The sequence below is a fragment of the Ovis aries genome, chromosome 3 (genome assembly GCF_016772045.2).
Source record: "Ovis aries strain OAR_USU_Benz2616 breed Rambouillet chromosome 3, ARS-UI_Ramb_v3.0, whole genome shotgun sequence".
Classification (NCBI taxonomy): domain Eukaryota; kingdom Metazoa; phylum Chordata; class Mammalia; order Artiodactyla; family Bovidae; genus Ovis; species Ovis aries.
Genome location: NC_056056.1, coordinates 169,088,392 through 169,109,745, shown reverse-complemented (window position 1 = coordinate 169,109,745; position 21,354 = coordinate 169,088,392). Strand labels below are relative to the sequence as shown.

Genomic DNA, 21,354 nt, shown 5'->3' with positions numbered 1-21,354 from the left:
ACCCATGACAAAGCCAGAGTATAATAGAAAGTATACTTTTCGAGTAATATCCTAAAGAACAATGACAATGTGTCTCAATCATTCACCACTTCAACTAAGTCAAAGTTAAATACAGATATATATATGGGTGGTGTATATGAGGTGAAGGATGTCTTAGACTAAATGAACATGTAAATTTCTTTCATCAAAACAGTCTCCATGGTTTGATCACCTAACACAAAGCTGGACTGGATTTCAGGAGTATGTTTCCTGGACAAACTGCAATGAGCTAGTGTGTGACTTCCTTAAAAAAAAAAAAAAAGCCTTTAAAACATCATTTTAATTTTCTGAAAAGTTAATTTTTGTCATCAAGAAATATTTGTTATATATCTTCTATTTACAAGGCACTCTTGTTCAGTTAAGTATTAAAGCAATTTTTAATCATGGCATGACTCATTGTAGAAGAGTAGCACTTGTACCATGCAATTTACTTTTGTAGAGAATATTTCTAAGATTATACACTGGATCTGAACTCTCAGGTGACTTATTTCTGAGAGGTCCTGTTACTAATATACTTGCAAATACAAAGCAATAATCAGAATTCCTCTTCTCAGTAGATTTCCCTAACAAAATATTTTGAGTTTTTCATCTCTTACTCTTTCCACAGCCCCCCAAATAAAATCACTGCCTGAAAATCCCCAAAGTGAACTTGGAATTAAAAAGACTATACAACTGCCCTTCGGAACAACCATTTGTTTGTGGTTAAAAGCTATGCTCACTTGAGAGTGCACCAGAATCCAGGAGGAAAGCACATAAAATTCCCAGATTGTTGAATTTTATGCTAAGAGATTTAAATCAGCATTTTAAATGTCATTCTACTTATGCAATTATTTTTTCAGAACCTCAAAGTTTGTGATAAGCTTGTTTTTTTTTCTTCATATGCATTAAGATCTGATGAATGGCTGAGGTCATTCATCAGATCTTAATACATATTAAAAACTTTGTCAAAAAAGAAAAATTTTCTATTAAGTAAAATGCCAAAGTTGAGGAGTTTATTTTTGTATGGAAAGTGGTTTGACAATCAGGGTATTCATCTGTCATTTCTGTAATTCTGTGGTTGAGAGCATACGAAATTCCTTCATTTAAAGTTTGTCTTTAGTTGCATTTCTTATACTAGTTCCATGTGACAGTATTCCATATTCTAGTTCTTCATTTTCTTGGTATCTTTTACTGCTAACACCTAAGGATTTAGAGGAAGAGAATGAAATGAAGTTTCTCTTCTTATGCCATAGTGTTTATTCAGTTTTATCTCTCCTAACTATACCTCTCCTCAGCAGTCACATATAAAAAACAGCATTTTCTAGTCATTTTACTGAAAATAATTCCAAAGTTCAAAGAGTTAACCACAAAGTTCATCTTGGTCCCATTTAGGAGCTAGCATATTTAAAGCTTAGTTTATTTACCTTTGAGTTTTAGTTCATTTGACCTTTGTAAAACAAAATAATTGTAAATGTGACCATTCACTATTCGGGGAAATTGTCATTTAGGATTTAGGGATTATGACATACATACTATTAATAACAATAATCTCCTTTACTGAGTTTTTATTGTGGATGAGTCACCAAGTTAAGTGCATTGTGTTATCTCACCTCTCCAAGAATCCTAAGAGGTAGACCATACCAAAATCAACATTTCATACTGTAGCCCTGAGATCAGCACAACATTGTAAATCAATTATACCCCAACACAAGTTTTTTTTTTTTTAATCAACATTTCACAGATAGTAAACTTTCCCACGTCAATGGTAAGAAGTGGTAGATCTGATTCTTGAGCTTAGATTTGTCATATTCTGAGACCAGTGCCCTTAAACACAATGAAATACACCAGTGGTTCTCACCTGGGGGTGATTTTGCCCTCCCCGCCAGGGGACATCTGGCAATAGAACATATTGCTAATGGTGTCTAGTAGATACAGATCAGGGATGCTGAAAAACATCCTGCAATGCGCAGGACAACCATCCACAGCAGAGAATTATCCAGCTCGAAATGTCGATAGTGTAAAGACTGAGAAACCCTGATTGACCCAAACATTTTCTATATCAGCTAATGGATTATCCTGAATCTAACTTTGTTTACCATGTAGGCCTCAAGATAGAGCCTATCCAAATTTATAGGCTCTGGGTGAACTTGAATTCATTGACTGGAAAATATTGTGAAGTGGCCATCCTTATTGTCTGACAACAGAAAATATACTTACAAAAATTTACAAATATTTGATCTGCAATTTAATCAAAGAAGCCAAATTGTATTTAATTTACATTTAAAGCCCATAAATAACCAAATGTAACATCAGAAAGACAAAGAAGATGTATGAATTTATATCTTTTAAGATGGAGTTAAGAGAGTTTCCATTGCTATAATTTGTTCAGCTAGAAAAGCACTTTTTCCCCATTGATTTATGTATTTCCCAGGACCCTTTATACTTATGTAAATCATATGATAAGTTCTAGATATTCCAACAAAAAGTCTCAATCAACATTTTCTTTGAATTAAAACAACCCAGTCCAAATCAGAATTACTAGCACAGAAAGGATGTAAAGAACTGGCAGCATTATGTATACCCGAACTCCTCACCAAGCACACTGGTTTGTGTCACTGGCATTTTTTATCATAGGACTTTTGCAGTGAAGGAAACAGTGGATTCATTCACATTCTGGCTTAGTCTTCTTATCTCAAAGAGGACCAGAGGCCTAGACAATTTCTGGACAAACTCCTTCTTTCTCTGCTAGGTTGTAGAAAGTCTCCATTCTTTAATCCAGTCCATCCACCTTTTATCAAAGCTACAGTTTTCCTTCTAAGTTTTCTGGTTCACTAAAGAAACTTAGGCTCCAAAAGCACTGCAGATGGTGACTGCAGCCATGAAATTAAAAGACGCTTACTCCTTGGAAGAAAAGTTATGACCAACTTAAATAGCATATTCAAAAGCAGAGACATTACTTTGCCGACTAAGGTCTGTCTAGTCAAGGCTATGGTTTTTCCTGTGGTCATGTATGGATATAAGAGTTGGACTGTGAAGAAGGCTGAGTGCCGAAGAATTGATGCTTTGAAACTGTGGTGTTGGAGAAGACTCTTGTGGGTCCCTTGGACTGCAAGGAGATCCAACCAGTCCATTCTGAAGGAGATCAACCCTGGGATTTCTTTGGAAGGAATGATGCTAAAGCTGAAGCTCCAGTACTTTGGCCACCTCATGCGAAGAGTTGACTCATTGGAAAAGACTCTGATGCTGTGAGGGATTGGGGGCAGGAGGAGACGGGGACAACCGAGGATGAGATGGCTGGATGGCATCACGGACTCGATGGACATGAGTCTGGGTGAACTCCGGGAGATGGTGATGGACAGGGAGGCCTGGCGTGCTGCGATTCATGGGGTCGCAGAGTCAGACACGACTGAGCAACTGAACTGAACTGAAGTGAAAGAGACTTAGGTCCTTGGTCTAGATGTATCAGAGTTGTAACACTGTAAGCAAAAGACATCAGGAGGATCAAAAAACAAAGTTTCAAAAGGAGCAACTAGGACTATCTAGGGAGCAGAGACTCCAGTACTCTTGCCTGGAAAATCCCATGGATGGAGGAGCCTGGAAGGCTGCAGTCCATGGGGTCATGAAGAGTCAGACACGACTGAGCAACTTCACTTTCACTTTTCACTTTCCTGAACTGGGTAGGAAATGGCAACCCACTCCAGTATTCTTGCCTGGAGAGTCCCAGGGACGGGGGATCCTGGTGGGCTGCCATCTACGGGGTCGCACAGAGTCAGGCACAACTGAACCAACTTAGCAGCAGCAGCAGCAGGGAGCAGAGAGAGGGTGCTGATATCTACGGTGGCTGAGGACAAGGTCTCTTCAAAACACTATTGTAGAGAGCAATCAATTTGAAAATGTTTTAATCTATGTGTCCCTCAATTAAAGATTTGTGAATCTTTCCATGGAGTATCTGATTTGTCTGGGTTGGCCAGGGGAGGACAGAGCACTGTGGTTGAGTCTCACTCATACAGTAGGGAAGGGATAGTTTCTCAGAGAAAAATCATGATATTGTTACCAGATGAAGGTGGATTCTATATATAATATAGTATAATTTGCTTTATATAATATAGCAAAAATATAATAGTAGGTATCCCCTACACTCCTACTTCTTATTTTCCTCTCCCAATTATCTTAAAATGCTGAGAAATATATTTATGCATCTTCCAATTTCCATACTATACCTCTTGATGCCTGTACTAATTCCTTACTATCACATGTACATAATGGCCTATCCTGCCCTCCCCTTAAGTAACCCCATACTTCCTTTTCCATAGGAAAGCACACTACCACCTCCTCTTGGAAATCAAGGATATGAATTGGACATATGTAAAATCTGCAAAATGAGGATGAAGCTATACCTGAAATTTACTAATTGTCTTCCAAGATATTTGAGAAAGTGGTTTTCACACCATGTTTCACGGTACTTCAGAATTCAAGGCTGAATCTATAAGGATTGTATTTGCTTTCAATACAGGCCCTTACAGTTATATCCTTGACTGATTTCAATATTACCTGGAAATTAGGGAATTAAAGCAGGAAAGAGTGCAGCCCTGCATAACCATAGAATGCTCACATCAAGAAGGAATGCAGACATTCAAATATTCTGATGAAACATGATTCTTATTTCAAAATAACCACCAAAATGGAAAACAACACAACTAAAGGAAATGGTGGTACATCTGAAACTCTAGCCATGGTACCAGCAGAGATAGGAAAAAACCTGAGAAAGCCTGACACAGGGTGCTTTTGCAGTAATGTCTTGCTGCTGCTGCTGCTAAGTCGCTTCAGTCGTGTCCGACTCTGTGCGACCCCATAGACAGCAGCCTACCAGGCTCCCCTGTCCCTGGGACTCTCCAGGCAAGAACCCTGGAGTGGGTTGCCATTTCCTTTTCCAATACATGAAAGTGAAGAGTGAAAGTGAAGTCGCTCAGTCTTGTCTGACTCTTTGCGATCTCATGGACTGCAGCCCACCAGGCTCCTCCATCCATGGGATTTTCCAGGCAAGAGTACTGGAGTGGAGTGCCATTGCCTTCTCCGAGTAATGTCTTATGCAGAGCAAAAATTGTCACATATAAAGATAATGTGAATGTATGTATGCATGTAAGGATGAAGTAGAGAAGAAAACTAATATGTAGCAATTTTTCCATGTATGGTAAAACTCTGTTTAACAGCCTTGTTTAGGATTTGAAATGATGGGAAAACATATCATAAAATACCATTTACAAAGAAAGGAATTTTAAAAAGCAGAGATAGTAATGAAACATTTTCTCTATATAAACATCTTATTCTTCACTGAAATCACAAACAGCTGTGGAATATTCCGACTAATTACAACTGAATCATAAGAAACACAGCATGATAACAACCCTAAGTGGGATCAGTATGGTGCAAGTTGATTTTAAATCATCAAGTTCTATGTAATTCAGGTTTTATTCACACTTGGGTCATCAATTGTAAAGAGATAATACTGGCGTTAATTTGGGTCATTTGCTAATGTAGCTAAATGTTTTTAGCACTGCAGAATATTTTAAGCATTAGTAAAGTATTATTAATCGAGATGCCACTTATTAAGAATTTATGATTATTATATACTGGTAGAATTTACTTTTGCATTGTCAGTGGAAATGGAAAATATTTTTCAGAGAAAATTTTGTTTTCTTAAAGTTGTTATTGTTGTTCAGTCCCAAAGTCATGTCTGACTCTGTGACCCCAGGGAGTGCAGCACACCAGACTTCCCTGTCCTTCACTATCTCCTAGAGTTTGCTCAAATTCATGTCCATTGAGTCAGTGATGCTGTCTAACCGTCTCATCCTCTGCTAGGGCTATTTTCAGGCACCAATTTAGCAGCAAAGATCTGTTGTCTGTGTAAGAAATTATAAAACTGAAGATTTTGGAGGGTCCTTGCAGATGAGGGAGTATATGAGAAGTGTAAATTTACTTACCTAATAAATGGGCTAGTAAGTCAAGTGTCCAAGACTTCCTATGAGTCCAATTCTTGTAATATATAGAGAGACAATACACAGTACAAAATGTTACCTTGAACACATATGATGCCTAGAGAAGGACAAATAGAATTAAAAGCTGGAAAACAAGCCAAAGTCCCATATAACTAAGAGGTAGATTAGAAGATAAAGGCTTTCAATGCCAAACAGAGTGAACTAACTCTGAAAACGAGCTGTACTTTCACAAAGAATAACTTCATCCACCTTCTGGTTTTCCCTGGAATCCAAAACAAGAAACCATATTCCAAAATGTGGAGATGATAGAGAATTTTGATGCACAGTTTATCCTTATTACTTAGAATCTTCTTTTTCACTTTAACTTCAGTAGCGTGCATCTAAGTACTTTTAAGTCTCTTCTTCAACCTTAGACTGTTATATTCCAATACTGAAGTTATGTCAATGTACATCCCCTCCAAGATACTGATAGATTATAGTCATTTTTAAAAGGCACTAAAATTTTATGAGTCTGTCATATCTTAGCGATAGTTTTGACAGGTAATTAAATTCCAGATCTGTGAAATTTTCAACTAGTCAGTTAAAGTAATATTTCCTTTTCACCCTGAAACTAGTGTGTGATGGGGCCAGATACTTATTAACAAACCATGAAATTCCTCTCAGAGGGCAAAAACTTTCTGGAACTGAGAAAGTGATCTGTAACTATGTAATTTTAAAACAATTTGTTGACTATCTGGTGCTTGTCTTTTAAAGAGATTCTCAGAACTCATTTGGGTCTATTGGCCTTCCTAGGTTTCTGTCTAGTTTTTTGTTGTTTTTTTTTTAATATCCTTTACTTGACTCTCAGCCTAAATCCTTCTTGTGAATGTACTCCTCAGTGACAGTTGCTTTCCCTCTGATTTCCTGGTTGTCCCCATCACCATGTACCATAAACCATAACAGAAATAGCTGAGGCAGACGCTCCCCTGCCAACATTACCACTTACACTACCTATTTCTGTTAAGTCATGACCAAATGCTCTAGATCCATAGATCTCAGTCTACTTTGCTGCACTGTCAGCACCAAAATCTGAAACAGCTCCCCAGAGCCTTTTTGGCTCTAGAAGGTAAAACCAGTGCCACCCTCTGTCTCAGCTGCCTCAGACTACGTAGTTTTTTGTGCTTCTGTAGTCTAAGGATAGATTAATCCCTACACATGCATGTTCTGTGTGTTCAGCCATATCCCACCCTATATTTGCACTGTATCTTAACTACATTTTTATTACAAAAAGTTTCAAACAGAAAAGTAGGAAAAACATGCAACTGAACAGGTGCCCACTACCTGACAACCTATAATCAGCAGTTTGACATTTGCCATATTTGCTTTATTTGTCACCTGTCTATCATCCATTTGTCTTCCTACCTATTTTGCTGAATCATTTGCAAATGAATTTTAGGTATGTTACTCCTAAACATTTCACTATACATATAGAAAAAGGACATTCTGCTACAGAATCACAACATTATTTCACACCTAAGAGAATTAATGATAATTTCTTATTGATATTTAATCCATTTATCTAACCTATCAATCTATCTAATTTACCCATTTTCGCCCAAAATGCCCATGCAGCTGCTTTTATGAGCCAGGGTTTAATCAAAATTTATATATTTCATTTGATTGTTACATGACTTTAATTTCTTTTGGCCTAGAGAAGTCTTCCAACATTATTTTCTTCCCCATGATATTGACTGTTTTATGAGATTAAATAAAATAGCCCACATTCTGTATTTGTCTGATAGCTTTCTTATTGGGTTTTTAACTTGTTGCTTTACACTCAGTATTCCTTATAACCTGGAAGTTAGATCTAAACTCTTGGTTATATTCAACTTATGTATTTTTAACAGGAATATTTTATAGGTGATTCTGAGCACCTTATAACACATCATATCAGGAGGCATACAATACTGGATTTCTCCTCTGTTGGTCACAGAAATTCAACCTCTTTTGGGGGATCACCACCAGATCTTGCCACTGTTAAAATTTACTTTTTCCTTTTGCAGTTAGTGAGTGAATTGTGGTGTGAGTGAACATGGGGAATAACGCCATGAATTTCCCAATGGCCTTTCACATAAGAGTTTATCATTGTTTGATTATCCTTTAAGGGAGTAATCATTTCATTGGGGTTGCAAAATTGTGATTCTTTTATAATATTATTCCTTGTACATTTATTGGTTGTTAATCTTCTATAAAGAGCTTTCTATAATAAAGTGGGTATGGGCAACAGCTTCTCCCCCAAAGGCAAAGAAATTCTTAATTATTTTAAAATATAAAGTTGATAATAAAGTAAAAAATTGGTAATTAATATTAATTATTAATTAATGGTAATATTAATTACCTCTAGTAGTGGCAAACAGGTACCCATCTCATTTTTTTCTTTCTCAAAGAACCACTGTGGAACTTTGAATTTTTATATATTTAGTGTTTTCAATCAATGATAGTGGATAGTGCTAGAAAAAAAATATATATATATAGTATTTCATATGGGTGTTTCTAATTAAAATATTTTTATATTTGTATCTCTTTTATAATGAAATTTTGGTTTCTAAGATATTTACTGATTTATCCTATCATATAAAATAGGTTCTAAATTTTAATACCAATTATGTAACAATGAAACTATTGAGAGAAATTTAAGGTTTATTTGAAGTGCTTTCATTCTTGGGATATATTCTAAGATAGTGTTTAAAATATAATAAGAATACTTATATCAAAAGTAACTTGAAATTATTTTTTCTTTGAGTTGTATTACTAACTTAAAGTAGAGTTTGGTTTCAATATTAAGGTTAACTTTTCCTATTTTTAAAATCCTTTAATATGTTAGATATTTGCATAGTTCAAAAGTCAAAATTACATAAAAAAGAAAGATATACTCAGAATATTTTTGCTTCCATCTACTTCCTACTTCATTCTTCCCATTCATCCGCTATTTTACCATTTTTAAGAGTTTTCTTTTTGCAATGCGCACACACACTGTTCTGCATCTTGCTTTTTCCACTTAATACATCCTGTTCGAACCACATCTCTTTTAAGTCTCCTGAATCTTCAGGCAATTTCTTTACCACTAACACCACCTGGGAAGCCCAATACATCCTCAACATTATTTCAAATCAACACATAGAGGTAGTCTGCATTTCCTTCAAGGTCTGCAGAAGTCTTTATTGGGAGTAGGCGTCATAGTTTATTCCACCATCCCTGTTGGTGCACATCTGAATTACTTTTAACCTTATGCTGATACCAAAAAAAGCCCTTAAATAACCTTGTGCATATGTTGTTTTGTACTTGTGGAGTTGTGTCTCTTTTGGAAGGTCTCTGGAAGTGAGGTTCTTAGGTCAAAGGAAAATGTGAGTTTAATTTCTTAAAGATATTGTCAAATTCCCATTCAGAAGGGTTTTTCCATTTTGCTCCTATTAATAATGTCTGCCTCACCAAGTTGTTTCAAATGTTTGAATACATGCCAATTTGATAATTCAGAAATACCTCAGTATAGTTTTAATATGCATTTTTTCTTATTATTGGTAAGGTTAAGGATCTTTCCTTGTGTTCAGTAGCCTTTGTTTGTCTTTATATCAACTGTCCATGTCTTTCACCCCATGTTCTATTGGGGATTTGAACATCACTGTTATAAGATCTTTCTTTCACTGTTTTAGGATTCTTTTTATTAGAACAGAGTAGTGGTTCTCAGCTAGGAATGATTTTGCCTCTTGCCTGGCTCCCTTCCCTAAGACAATTGGCAATGTCTAGAAGAATTTTTGAATGTTTTACCTAGAAAGGGTTTCTACTGGCATCTACCTGGAAAGGCCAAACATGCTGCTAAATATTCTACAATGCACGGGGCAGGCCCCACAATAAAGAATTATCTAGCCCCAAATGTCAAAGATGCTGATGTAGAGAAACATTGAATAAGACCTTTGTGGTTTAGGTTGTAACCATTTTCTCCTGATTTGTCCTTTGATTTTGCTTATGTCATTTTTTTTTCTTTTTTTAAGTAGTTCCATTTCTCATTGTTTTTGTTGTTTAGTTGCTAAGTTGTGTCCGACTCTTTGTGACCCCGTGGACTGCAGCCTGGCAGTCTCCTCTGTCCATGGGATTTCCCAGGCAAGAATAATGGAATGAGTTGCCATTTTCTTCTCCAGGGGATCTTCCTGAACCAGGGATCAAACCCATGTCTCCTGCATTGGCAGGTGGATTCTTTACCACTGAGCCACTAGGGAAGGCCTCCATTTCTCACTACTTACTCGCATTCTTCTGATTTAAAGTCAAAGTTAGAAAGGCTCTCCAGCTCTCTCAGGTTAAAATAGAATTCACTAAATTTTTTCTAGTACTTATATAATTTTGTATTTTACATTTATATAAAATTGATCTTGGAATTAATCTTGAGGTAAGTGTGAGGTAAGATTCATTTTTTTGCTTTATCTAAATGCCTCTCAAGCTGAACCAATATTATCTATGCTAAAGGTCATCTTTTTCCCAAGTGGTTTGAAATACCGATTTTATCATATTCTCAGTTTCCATATACATCTGAGTCTATTAATGGTTTTTCTATTTGTTTCTTTGTCCTATCTATTCATGAATAGAGGGAATATGAAGTGGAGGATTAGTTATACGGATGATGGGCTATTAGAGAGGCGAAATGGGGGCAGTGAGGTGACTTAGAGACTACCAAAAATAGGAAGCCCTTGTCTAAGGAACAAAAGGAGATGGTGGTGTTATTAGAGCTCAAGGACCAGCAAAACCATAAATATCATGGAACATGGAAAACAAGCAGTCACAATGAGATGCCTTCCAAGGCAGAAAGAGAGAAAAATACCCATGTCTTTTTCCCTACTTAACACTTTCCAGTCACACACAAGAGCTTCTCATTGGCTGTACAAGCCCATGCTGAAACCAGCTGATTTAGAATCCTGGGGAAACACAGCCTACAGAAGTCAGCCATGAGATACAAAGAGGAACAGAAGAACAAGGGTGGAATCTGAGGGCAGATGGGTCCTGGTCCAGCAATACTGGCTGTATTTTTCAGGGGCTACTCTGTTGGTATGCAAAGAACTTTTTAAATTGTTTGGGTTTTGTTTTTTTGATTTTTGTTATGGCCTTTTGTTTCTTTTTAATACATTTTTTACTTTGATATGACTCTGATTTTAAATAATTTATCTTTTCCCCTTTATATCCAAACCTCCAATGAACACCTAAACTACCTAGAGTGCCACCCTCTCTAACAGGAGAGGTATCTGATAGAGACCACCACTGCCAGTCTTACCCACTAAGTCCTTTCTTCCATATCTCCAGTAATTAGCATTCTGCTTCACCAGATCTTAGGCTGTTCTGAATGTTTTCTCACTTTGAATTGGACCAAGTTTGACCCTCAAGTGTGTCTCTCACCTCACACTCTGTGCCTTAAGGGGCCCCAAGATTTGAGGTACCTGCTTCAAAATTTTCTAAGGTCCTTATCTTGTCTGACAGTGCCTGACAATCCTGTCTGGGCCTGGTTCTCTGATCTGCATGGCCCATTGTCCCCACTGCTTGCCTCTGAGGCATCCAGTAACTCTCTGCACACAGAATCATTCAATGCCCCCCAGGTGCTCTGGCAGCTATACTTTTGGGTTACCCCAGGGCCTCCTGGCCAGTCGCAGTTCTAACTGGGAAGCCTGGTGAGTGAATCATTCCTGCTGGCTACCACAGTATTTCTTTGGGGATTGCATGAAACTGGCTCCTAACAATAATGCTGACATGCTGATTTGGGTAACTCTCACTCATGTCAGACACAGGAGGACCTCAGGGATGTGGGCTATCAACCATCAATCATTGACACTTGAGCTTGAGCTGTGGACCTGTGCATAACCATTTCTCACTGACTCATGCTTGACCTTTGCGATGACTGCTGTCTCTAGCACTGAGGGCCTACAGGGACTGCAAGAGGCATCTTAATGCTGTGCACTTCCAGCCACTGGCACCCAGAATTCTCACCCCACTCCTCACAAGCTCTATACCATGTGTCAGGTAATCCTCCACAGCTGACTGTGCTGCTCTCTTCTGAGACCACTCAAGACTCTTGCTTACCATTGTCAGTGGACCCTTCTGATTCATTTTCTTCAGCTGATGCAGTGGTACTGTGCTCCCTAGGGTCAGGTCTGTTCTGTGCTTAATCACTCAGTCATGTCCAACTCTTTATGACCCCATGGACTGTAGCCCGCCAGGCTTCTCTGTCCATGAGGATTCTCCAGGCAAGAATACTGGAGTGAGTTGCCATGCCCTCCTCCAGGAGATCTTCCCAATCCAGGTATCAAACCCAGGTCTCCTGCATTGCAGGTGAATTCTTTACTGTCTGAGCTACGAGGGAAGCCCAAGAATGTTGGAGTGGGTAGCCTATCCCTTCTCCAGGAGATCTTCCTGACCCAGGAATCAAACTGGAGTCTCTTGCATTACAGGGAGATTCTTTACCATGGTAGTGTAAAATTTGCCAAGAATGGCATGTATGATGATAAAGAACATGAAGATGTAGTTCCTGGATAGGAACAGGAAGAGGCAATGCGAGCAAGTTGTACAATAAAAAATATGTAAGTGCCTTTTCTCTGCCCATTGTTCTAAATCTTCATTGATAAGTCACTGTATTTCACTAGGTGTGTGAATTGTATAATATACTTAAATCAATCAGCAGATGAATGGATAAGAAAGCCATGGTACATATACACAATGGAGTATTACTCAGCCATTAAAAAGAATACATTTGAATCAGTTCTAATGAGGTGGATGAAACTGGAGCTGATTATACAGAGTGAAGTAAGCCAGAAATAAAAACACCAGTACAGTATACTAACACATATATATGGAATTTAGAAAGATGGTAACGATAACCCTGTATGCAAGACAGCAAAAGAGACACAGATGTATAGAGCGGACTTTTGGACTCTGTGGGAGAGGGAGAGGGTGGGATGATTTGGGAGAATGGCATTGAAACATGTATAATATCATGTAACAAATAAATTGCCAGTCTAGGTTCCATGCAGGATACAGGATGCTTGGGGCTGGTGCGCTGGGATGACCCAGAGAGATGGTATGGGGAGGGAGGTGGGAGGGGGGTTCAGGATTGGGAACTCATATACACCAGTGGTGGATTCATGTTGATGTATGGCAAAACCAATACAGTATTGCAAAGTAAAATAAAATAAAATTTAAAAAAAATCTTTATAGACAACAGTACCACAAAATAAACTATTTGCCCAGTGTCTCATACCCAGGATGGTCCTGGTTGGACCTTCTTTCGGAGGAATGCTTGTTGGTACCTTGTATGTTACCACTTTGGGAAACCTACTTCACTGTTCTCTTCAGTGTGCAATTTCCTTCTCTCCTCACTAGGCTGGGGGCTGAGGAGTCGGTTTTTTCGGTTTCAGATTATTATTTCTCCCACTTACACATAAATCTATTCTGGTGTCCAAATTATGCTTTGGGCTGAGTTATGGTGATTTTATTTGCTGTACTTGGTTTGATCTGAAAGGCTTGCTAAATAATTTTAGAGGGATTCCATTAGGCAGCTTATATTATTTCATGAGATAAATTCAAAGTAAATTCAGATTTTGTGAGTCCTGGAGGTTGTATAAAGTTGGAGGCTCCCTTTAAGAAGAATGCTATATCAGTAATTAGGTACAGCTGTTTGGAAAGTTTTGATGTGGATCAGGGGTTCTAAAGCTTAAGCGCCATGCACTTTTTGGTAAATTTGCCTTTGCTGGAATAACCTTTCTTTAAAGAAATTCTCAGTGCAAAATATTGTCTATTTCTTCTACATTTTACCATGTTAATTTTCTTCTTCTTGAGATCTCATATCTGTTATACAGTCTGTTATTTATTCCGCTTGACTTCATGTCACTTGTAAATTAGTATTTCATCTGATTTCATTTGTCACTGTAAAATAATGAATATGTCAGTTAAAGGTTACACTAAAAATATTTTATCAAAATATTTGTTGCCAAGGGAGATAATCCCATCCTTCCTTTCCTACCCAGTTTCTATCTTTCTTTTGCAGTCACCCTTCATGCCCTGTCATAGTCATCTTCCTACTAAAAGTGATAATTGGAAAGTCTGCTAAAGATTTATTTATAAGCTAGGTCAAGGAATGTGTCCTTTATCTGCAACAGCTGTAATGAGGTGAGGAAAGATCCACTTAATTTTTGTAAAATACTTACTTTCTTAGGCAGATTTGTAACAATCTTCTAGGTTCTAAAAATTCTCAGACATTGCTGAGTTTTACAATTTGATGCTAGTGAAATGGGTGATTATTTAGTTTAAGACTAACGTACATCGGTTATGTATCTTACAATTCTCTTAATTTATTAATCAAATATGAATAAAATAACAAAGATTCCTTAGGAGTTCATTATTTTCATGTTCTGGGGCCCCTACTGGGAAAAATGAATTTTTTAGAGGTTATTGGACTCTTCAGAGGAAACAAAATGTAGAAATTAATAGATCAGTTGATTGATTATATTAAAGTATGTGACTATAATAATTATGCTGAAGCTTGTCGACAAAACATGTATTTGGAAATAAAATTCCAAAAACATAATAGGAGGATAGTTTCATAAATATGTGATATAATATATTAGAAGACCATGGTTAAAAAAACCCCAAAAACCTCAGTTTATTGTTTAATTTCTGCTTCTATGAAACTTTGCATATGATGCTTAGTATCAGTATCTATAGATATAAAACTTATGACCCTAAAGGATTTTTTCATTTCTTCTGTTCATTAGGTTTAACATGGAGAGTGAATTATGAGTCATGGATAATTTTTTTTTTATTTTAGACATCTACCTTGGGCAAAATATTTTGTGACTTGCAGCCTCAGTTGCTTTACTGTAAAGGAAATTCCTACCTCATAGGGCTTGTGTGTGCAGATTAGATGAGGAAATATATCTAACATGTTTAACAGAAAGGTAATTAGAGTTCAACTAATGTTGGCAGCTATAATTGGATTTTATTGTGTCAAATCATTTCTAGGCATAGATAAAATCTCTAAGGCTATAGCTGCCATAAAATGCCCTCAACTTTTGAATGTGCCAATCAGTTTTAGCAATATGCCATTTCATTTCACTGAACAGTTCAATTAGTGTCCTTGTGATGCTTTAGAATATGTCTATAGTGTTGTTGATTCTTCAGATTTTCTTCATAATTATGCTAGATTTATAATATTCTCAGAAAATACCTAAGTATAAACTTCCCTGCATAGTATATGTTTTGCTTCCTTTCTTTCCTGGCATTAGAAATTACATAGATTTCTTGTATAGATTTAGGTACTTAGTCATCTTCTTGACTAGATATGCAAATATAAAGGAAATACAAAGGTAAAATAAAGAACTCATAACTTAAAAGTAATTTTTCTTTTGAAATTAAATATAGTCAGATACCTAGCATCTCTCCTACTCCCAATGCTGTTATAAAGTATAAACAAATCACCAATCATTCCAATGATTATGCAATTTTAGAGATTTTTAATAATAAATTTCAGCCAGTTAATTAGAAAACACTATATAGATAGTCAAATTTGACCATTCAGATAGATGGAATTCACCGAGTCACACTAAAGCTAACTCATCAGCCAAAGCATATTGACCACATAGTGACAATAGTGCCAGATGACTGACCCCACAATTTCCATTCTGAGAAATCTGTATGCAGGCCGGGAAGCAACAGTTAGAACTGGATATGGAACAACAGACTGGTTCCAAATAGGAAAAGGAGTACGTCAAGGCTGTATATTGTCACCCTGCTTATTTAACTTCTATGCAGAGTACATCATGAGAAACACTGGACTGGAAGAAACACAAGCTGGAATCAAGATTGCTGGGAGAAATATCAATCACCTCAGATATGCAGATAACACCACCCTTATGGCAGAAAGTGAAGAGGAACTAAAAAGCTTCTTGATGAAAGTAAAAGAGGGGAGTGAAAAGGTTGGCTTCAAGCTCAACATTCAGAAAACGAAGATCATGGCATCCGGTCCCATCATTCCATGGGAAATAGATGGAGAAACAGTGGAAACAATGTCAGACTTTATTTTGGGGGGGCTCCCAAATCACTGCAGATGGTGATTACAGCCATGAAATTAAAAGACGCTTACTCCTTGGAAGAAAAGTTATGACCAACCTAGATAGTATATTCAAAAGCAGAGACATTACTTTGCTGACTAAGGTCCATCTAGTCAAGGCTATGGTTTTTCCAGTAGTCATGCATGGATGTGAGAGTTGTACTGTGAAGAAGGCTGAGTGCTGAAGAATTGATGCTTTTGAAGTGCGGTGTTGGAGAAGACTCTTGAGAGTCCCTTGGACTGCAAGGAGATCCAACCAGTCCATCCTAAAGGAGATTGGTCCTGGGTGTTCCTTGGAATGAATGATGCTGAAGCTGAAACTCCAATACTTTGGCCACCTGATGTGAAGAGTTGACTCATTGGAAAAGACTCTGATGCTGGGAGGGATTGGGGGCAGGAGAAGAAGGGGACAACAGAGGATGAGATGGCTGGATGGCATCACTGACTCGATGGACATGAGTCTGGGTGAACTCCGGGAGTTGGTGATGGACAGGGAGGCCTGGCGTCCTGCGATTCATGGGGTCGCAAAGAGTTGGACATGACTGAGCGACTGAACTGAACTGAACTGAACTGAATTCTGAGAAATAGCTTCTGATATATCTGTTAACTTTCCTACAAATATACCTTTCTTTCCTAAGTCTTTTTTTGGCTGATACAGTACAGTGCCAGGCTTCAAGGAGGGAACAAAAACCCTGATAATAAGGAGTTGCTTAATAAAGTATTTGGAACTAGACTTTCAGAAATAGTTTCTTTTTATGAGTTTAATAAAAATGTACATTGAGTACTTGATTAGTCAGATTTTGCTGTGACAACAAACCACCAAATTGTAATGGCTTACACCAATGAAAACATTTCTTGCTCACAGGTTTTCAAGTTGGCTGGACTGGACAGGATGCAGGTGGGATTCAGCTGGGTTTGGGTCCGTTGCACTATTCTATGTGTCTTTACACTCAGGGACCCAGACTCAAGAAGTGCCACTATTTGGGGCATGCTTACTTATAGCTGACAGCATAATCTTAAGAGAGTGAGGAGAAGCACATAGTGCTTCTTGAAGCCTCTGCTTGGGTCACCACAGTGCTCTTTCCACCACATTCTATAGGTCAAAGCATGTCACATGGACAAGCCCAAAGTCAATAGGGCAAAGACAGTCCACAGGGAAGCTATGCTGAAGGAAGACGTGAATAACTGTGAACAGATAATGCAATCTTTTATAAATATATATATATATATATATATATATATATGTGCAGTATGTGCTTAGTCCTGCCTGATTCTGCAAATCTGTGGACTGTAGCCCACCAGGCATCTCTGTTCATGGGACTTTGCAGGTGAGAATAATGGAGTGGGTTGCCATTTCCTCCTCCAGAGCCTCTTCCTGACCCAGGGATTGAACTTGCATCTCCTATTTCTCCTGCATTGTAGGCAGACTTTTTACCCTATCATATTCAATCACTAAGTTGTGTCTGACTCTGCCACCCCATGACTACAGCACACCAGGCTTCCCTGTCCTTAACTATCTCCAAGAGTTTGCTCAAACTCATGTCCATTGAATCAGTGATGCCATCCAACCATCTCATCCTCTGTTGCCTCTTTCTCCTCCTACCTTCAATCTGTCCCAGCATCAGGGTCGTTTCCAGTGAGTTGGCTCTTCCCATTAGGTGACTATAGTTTTGGGAGTTTCAGCTTCAGCATCAGTCTTTCCAATGAATATTCATGGTTGATTTCCTTGAGGACTGACTGGTTTCATCTTGTTGTGCAAGGGACTCTCGAGAGTCTTCTCCAGCACTGCAATTTAGAAGAAGAATCAGTTTTTTGGCACTCAGCCTTCTTTACAGTCCACCTCTCACATGTGTACATGCTAGTGGAAAAACCTTAGCTCTGACTAGACAAACCTTTGTCAGCAAAGGTCTCTGCTTTTTAATATGCTATTTAGGTTGGTCATAGCTTTTCTTCCAAGGAGCAAGCGTCTTTTAATTTCAGGGCTGCAGTCACCATCTGCAGTGATTTTGGAGCCTAAGAAAATAAAGTCTCTCACTGTTTCCATTGTTTCCCCCTTCTATTTGCCATGAATTGATGGAACCAGATGCCATTGTCTTAGTTTTCTGAATATTGAGTTTTAGGCCAGCTTTTTCACTCTCCTCTTTCACTGTCATCAAGAGGCTCTTTAGTTCCTCTTTGATTTTTGCCATAAGGGTGGTATTATCTGCATATCTGAGGTTGTTGATATTTCTCCCAGCAGTCTTGATTCCAGCTTGTGATTCATCCAGCCAAGCATTTTGCATGAGGTACTCTGCATGTAATTTAGATAATCAGGAAGACAATATACAGCCTTGACATACTCCTTTCCCAATCTTGAACCAGTCTGTTGTTCCATGTCCAGTTCTATCTGTACCTTCTTGACCTGTATATAGGTTTCTCAGGTAAGGTAGTCTGGTATTTCCAACCCTTGACGAATTTTCCACAGTTTGTTGTGATCCACACAGTTGAAGGCTTTAGTGTAGTCAATGAAACAGAAGTAGGAATTCCCTTGCTTTTTCTATGATCCAGCATATGTTGGCAATTTGATCTCTGGTTCCTCTTCCTTTTCTAAATCCATCTTGTACATCTGGAAGTTTTCGCTTCAGTTCAGTTCAGTCGCTCGGCCGTGTCCAACTCTTTATGACCCCATGAACTGCAGCACACCAGGCCTCCCTGTCCATCACCAACTCCCAGAGTCCACCCAAACCCATGTCCATCGAGTTGGTGATGCCATCCAACCATCATATCTTCTGTTGTCTCCTTCTCCTCCTGCCTTCAATCTTTCCCAGCATCAGGGTCTTTTCAAATGAGTCAGCTCTTCACATCAGGTGGCCAAAATATTGGAGTTTCAGCTTCAACATCAGTCCTTCTCATGAACACCCAGGACTGATCTCCTTTAGGATGGACTGGTTGGATCTCCTTGCAGTCCAAGGGACTCTCAAGAGTCTTCTCCAACACCACAGTTCAAAAGAATCAATTCTTCAGTGCTCAATTTTCTTTATAGTCCAACTCTTTGGTTCACATACTGCTAAAGCCTAGCTTGAAGGATTTTAAGCATTACTTCCCTAGTGTGTGAAATGAGCACAACTGTACAGTAGTTTGAACACTCTTTGGCATTTTCTTTCTTTGGGATTGAAATGAAAACTGACCTTTTCCTGTGGCCATTGCTGAGTTTTCCAAAGTTGCTGACATATTAAGTGCAGCACGTTAACAGAATCATCTTTTATGATTTGAAATAGCTCAGCTGGAACTTCATCACCTCCACTAGCTTAGTTCATGGTAATACTTCCTAAGGCTCACTTGACTTCACACTCCAGGATGTCTGGCTCTAGGTGAGTGACCTTGTTATTCTCTTGAATTCTGGCTATGGGAGAAGCCCCAAAAAGTTGTTAGTCAATCAGTTATGTCCAACTGTTTGTGACCACATGGACTGTAGCCTACCAGGCTCCTCTGTCCATGGAATTCTCCAGGAAATAATACTGCATTGGGTAACCATTCCCTCTTCAGGGAACCTTCCTGACTCAGGGATTGTACCCCACTCTCCTGCATTACAGGCAGATTCTTTACCATCTGAGTTACCAGGAAGCCCAGTCTTCTACACTACTTAAATTAAATTCACCCCTAAATTCACACTCAAATCATTAGATGTTTTTATGTGTAAGATAGTCATAGAATTTTAGCATTTTCGAGATGAAGGGACCTTGAAGAATCTGTAATCCTGTTACTTCATTTGACAGATAAAATACTGTGACTTAGAGATGTTAGGTGACTCTTGCCTCTGATTAGATTCTGTTAGTGGCAAAGATGGATATGAAACCCAGATTACCATTCTTCACAAATAATGCATTGTGTCACTAACTGCTTAATTATTTAGCCTAGACTAGGCATCTGGTCCCATCACTTCATGGGAAATAGATGGGGAAACAGTAGAAACAGTGGCAGACTTTATTTTGGGGGGCTCCAAAATCACTGCAGATGGTGACTGCAGCCATGAAATTAAAAGACACTTACTCCTTGGAAGAAAAATATGACCAACCTAGACAGCATATTCAAAAGCAGAGACATTAATTTGCCAACAAAGGTCTGTCTAGTCAAGGCTATGGTTTTTCCAGTGGTCATGCATGGATGTGAGAGTTGGACTGTGAAGAAAGCTGAGCGCTGAAGAATTGATGCTTTTGAAGTGTGGTGTTGGAGAAGACTCTTGAGAGTCCCTTGGACTACAAGGAGATACAGCCAGTCCATTCTAAAAGAGATCAGCCCTGGGATTTCTTTGGAAGGAATGATGCTAAAGCTGAAACTCCAGTACTCTGGCCACCTCATGTGAAGAGTTGACTCATTGGAAAAGACTCTGATGCTGGAGGGGATTGTGGGCAGGAGAAGGGGACGACAGAGGATGAGATGGCTGGGTGGCATCACCGACTCGATGGACTTGAGTTTGGGTGAACTCTGGGAGATGGTGATGGACAGGGAGGCCTGGTGTGCTGGGGATTCATGGGGTCACAAAGAGTCGGACACAACTGAGTAACTGAACTGAACTGAACTGAGATACTCTTCTGAGAAGTGAAAAAGAGTAGAAATTCTAATTCAGTGTTTAAAAATTAAGAGTTTACCATAACTATCTCCTTAGCCTAGAAAAATTTAATAGTTCAATTTTAGTTCTGCTAGAATTAATTGACTTACAGTAAACTAGATTTTTCACAAAGGTCTACAAGTCAAAACTATGAAACATTCACACCTAACCAAAATCACTGAGAGAATAGAAGGATAAGACAGGATAAAGTACAATTAATACTTATGTGACTATCAAGATCATAAATTAAACATAAAATAATTAAATGTAGTTTACCCTAAGATTAACTAGTAGTTCCCCTTTCCACAGGGGATATGTTCCAAGACCTCCAATAAATGCCTTGGATAGTACCAAACCCTATACTTCCTGTGATTTTTTTCCTATGCATATTAATATACAAATATGATGAGGTTTAATTTATAAATTAGGCACAGTAAGAGATTAACAACAATAATGAATAATAAAACCATTATAACAATATACTCTAGCAAAGGTTGTATGAATGTGGTCTGTCTCTCTAAAACTATCTTGTTGTATAAATATAGACTTTTCCATCTAAGTACTGATTACACACTGTGGCCATAATTTTTCCATTTTGAGATGCCACAGCAAAAGTAGCATGGATTTCTTTTCCT

General features: G+C 38.2%; 1 protein-coding gene across 5 annotated transcripts in view; it reads left to right on the top strand.

Annotated features, from left to right (window-relative positions):
* ANKS1B (ankyrin repeat and sterile alpha motif domain containing 1B) overlaps window positions 1–21,354 on the top strand; it is a 1,156,475-nt gene that overhangs the window by 504,340 nt on the left and 630,781 nt on the right. The window lies entirely within an intron of this gene.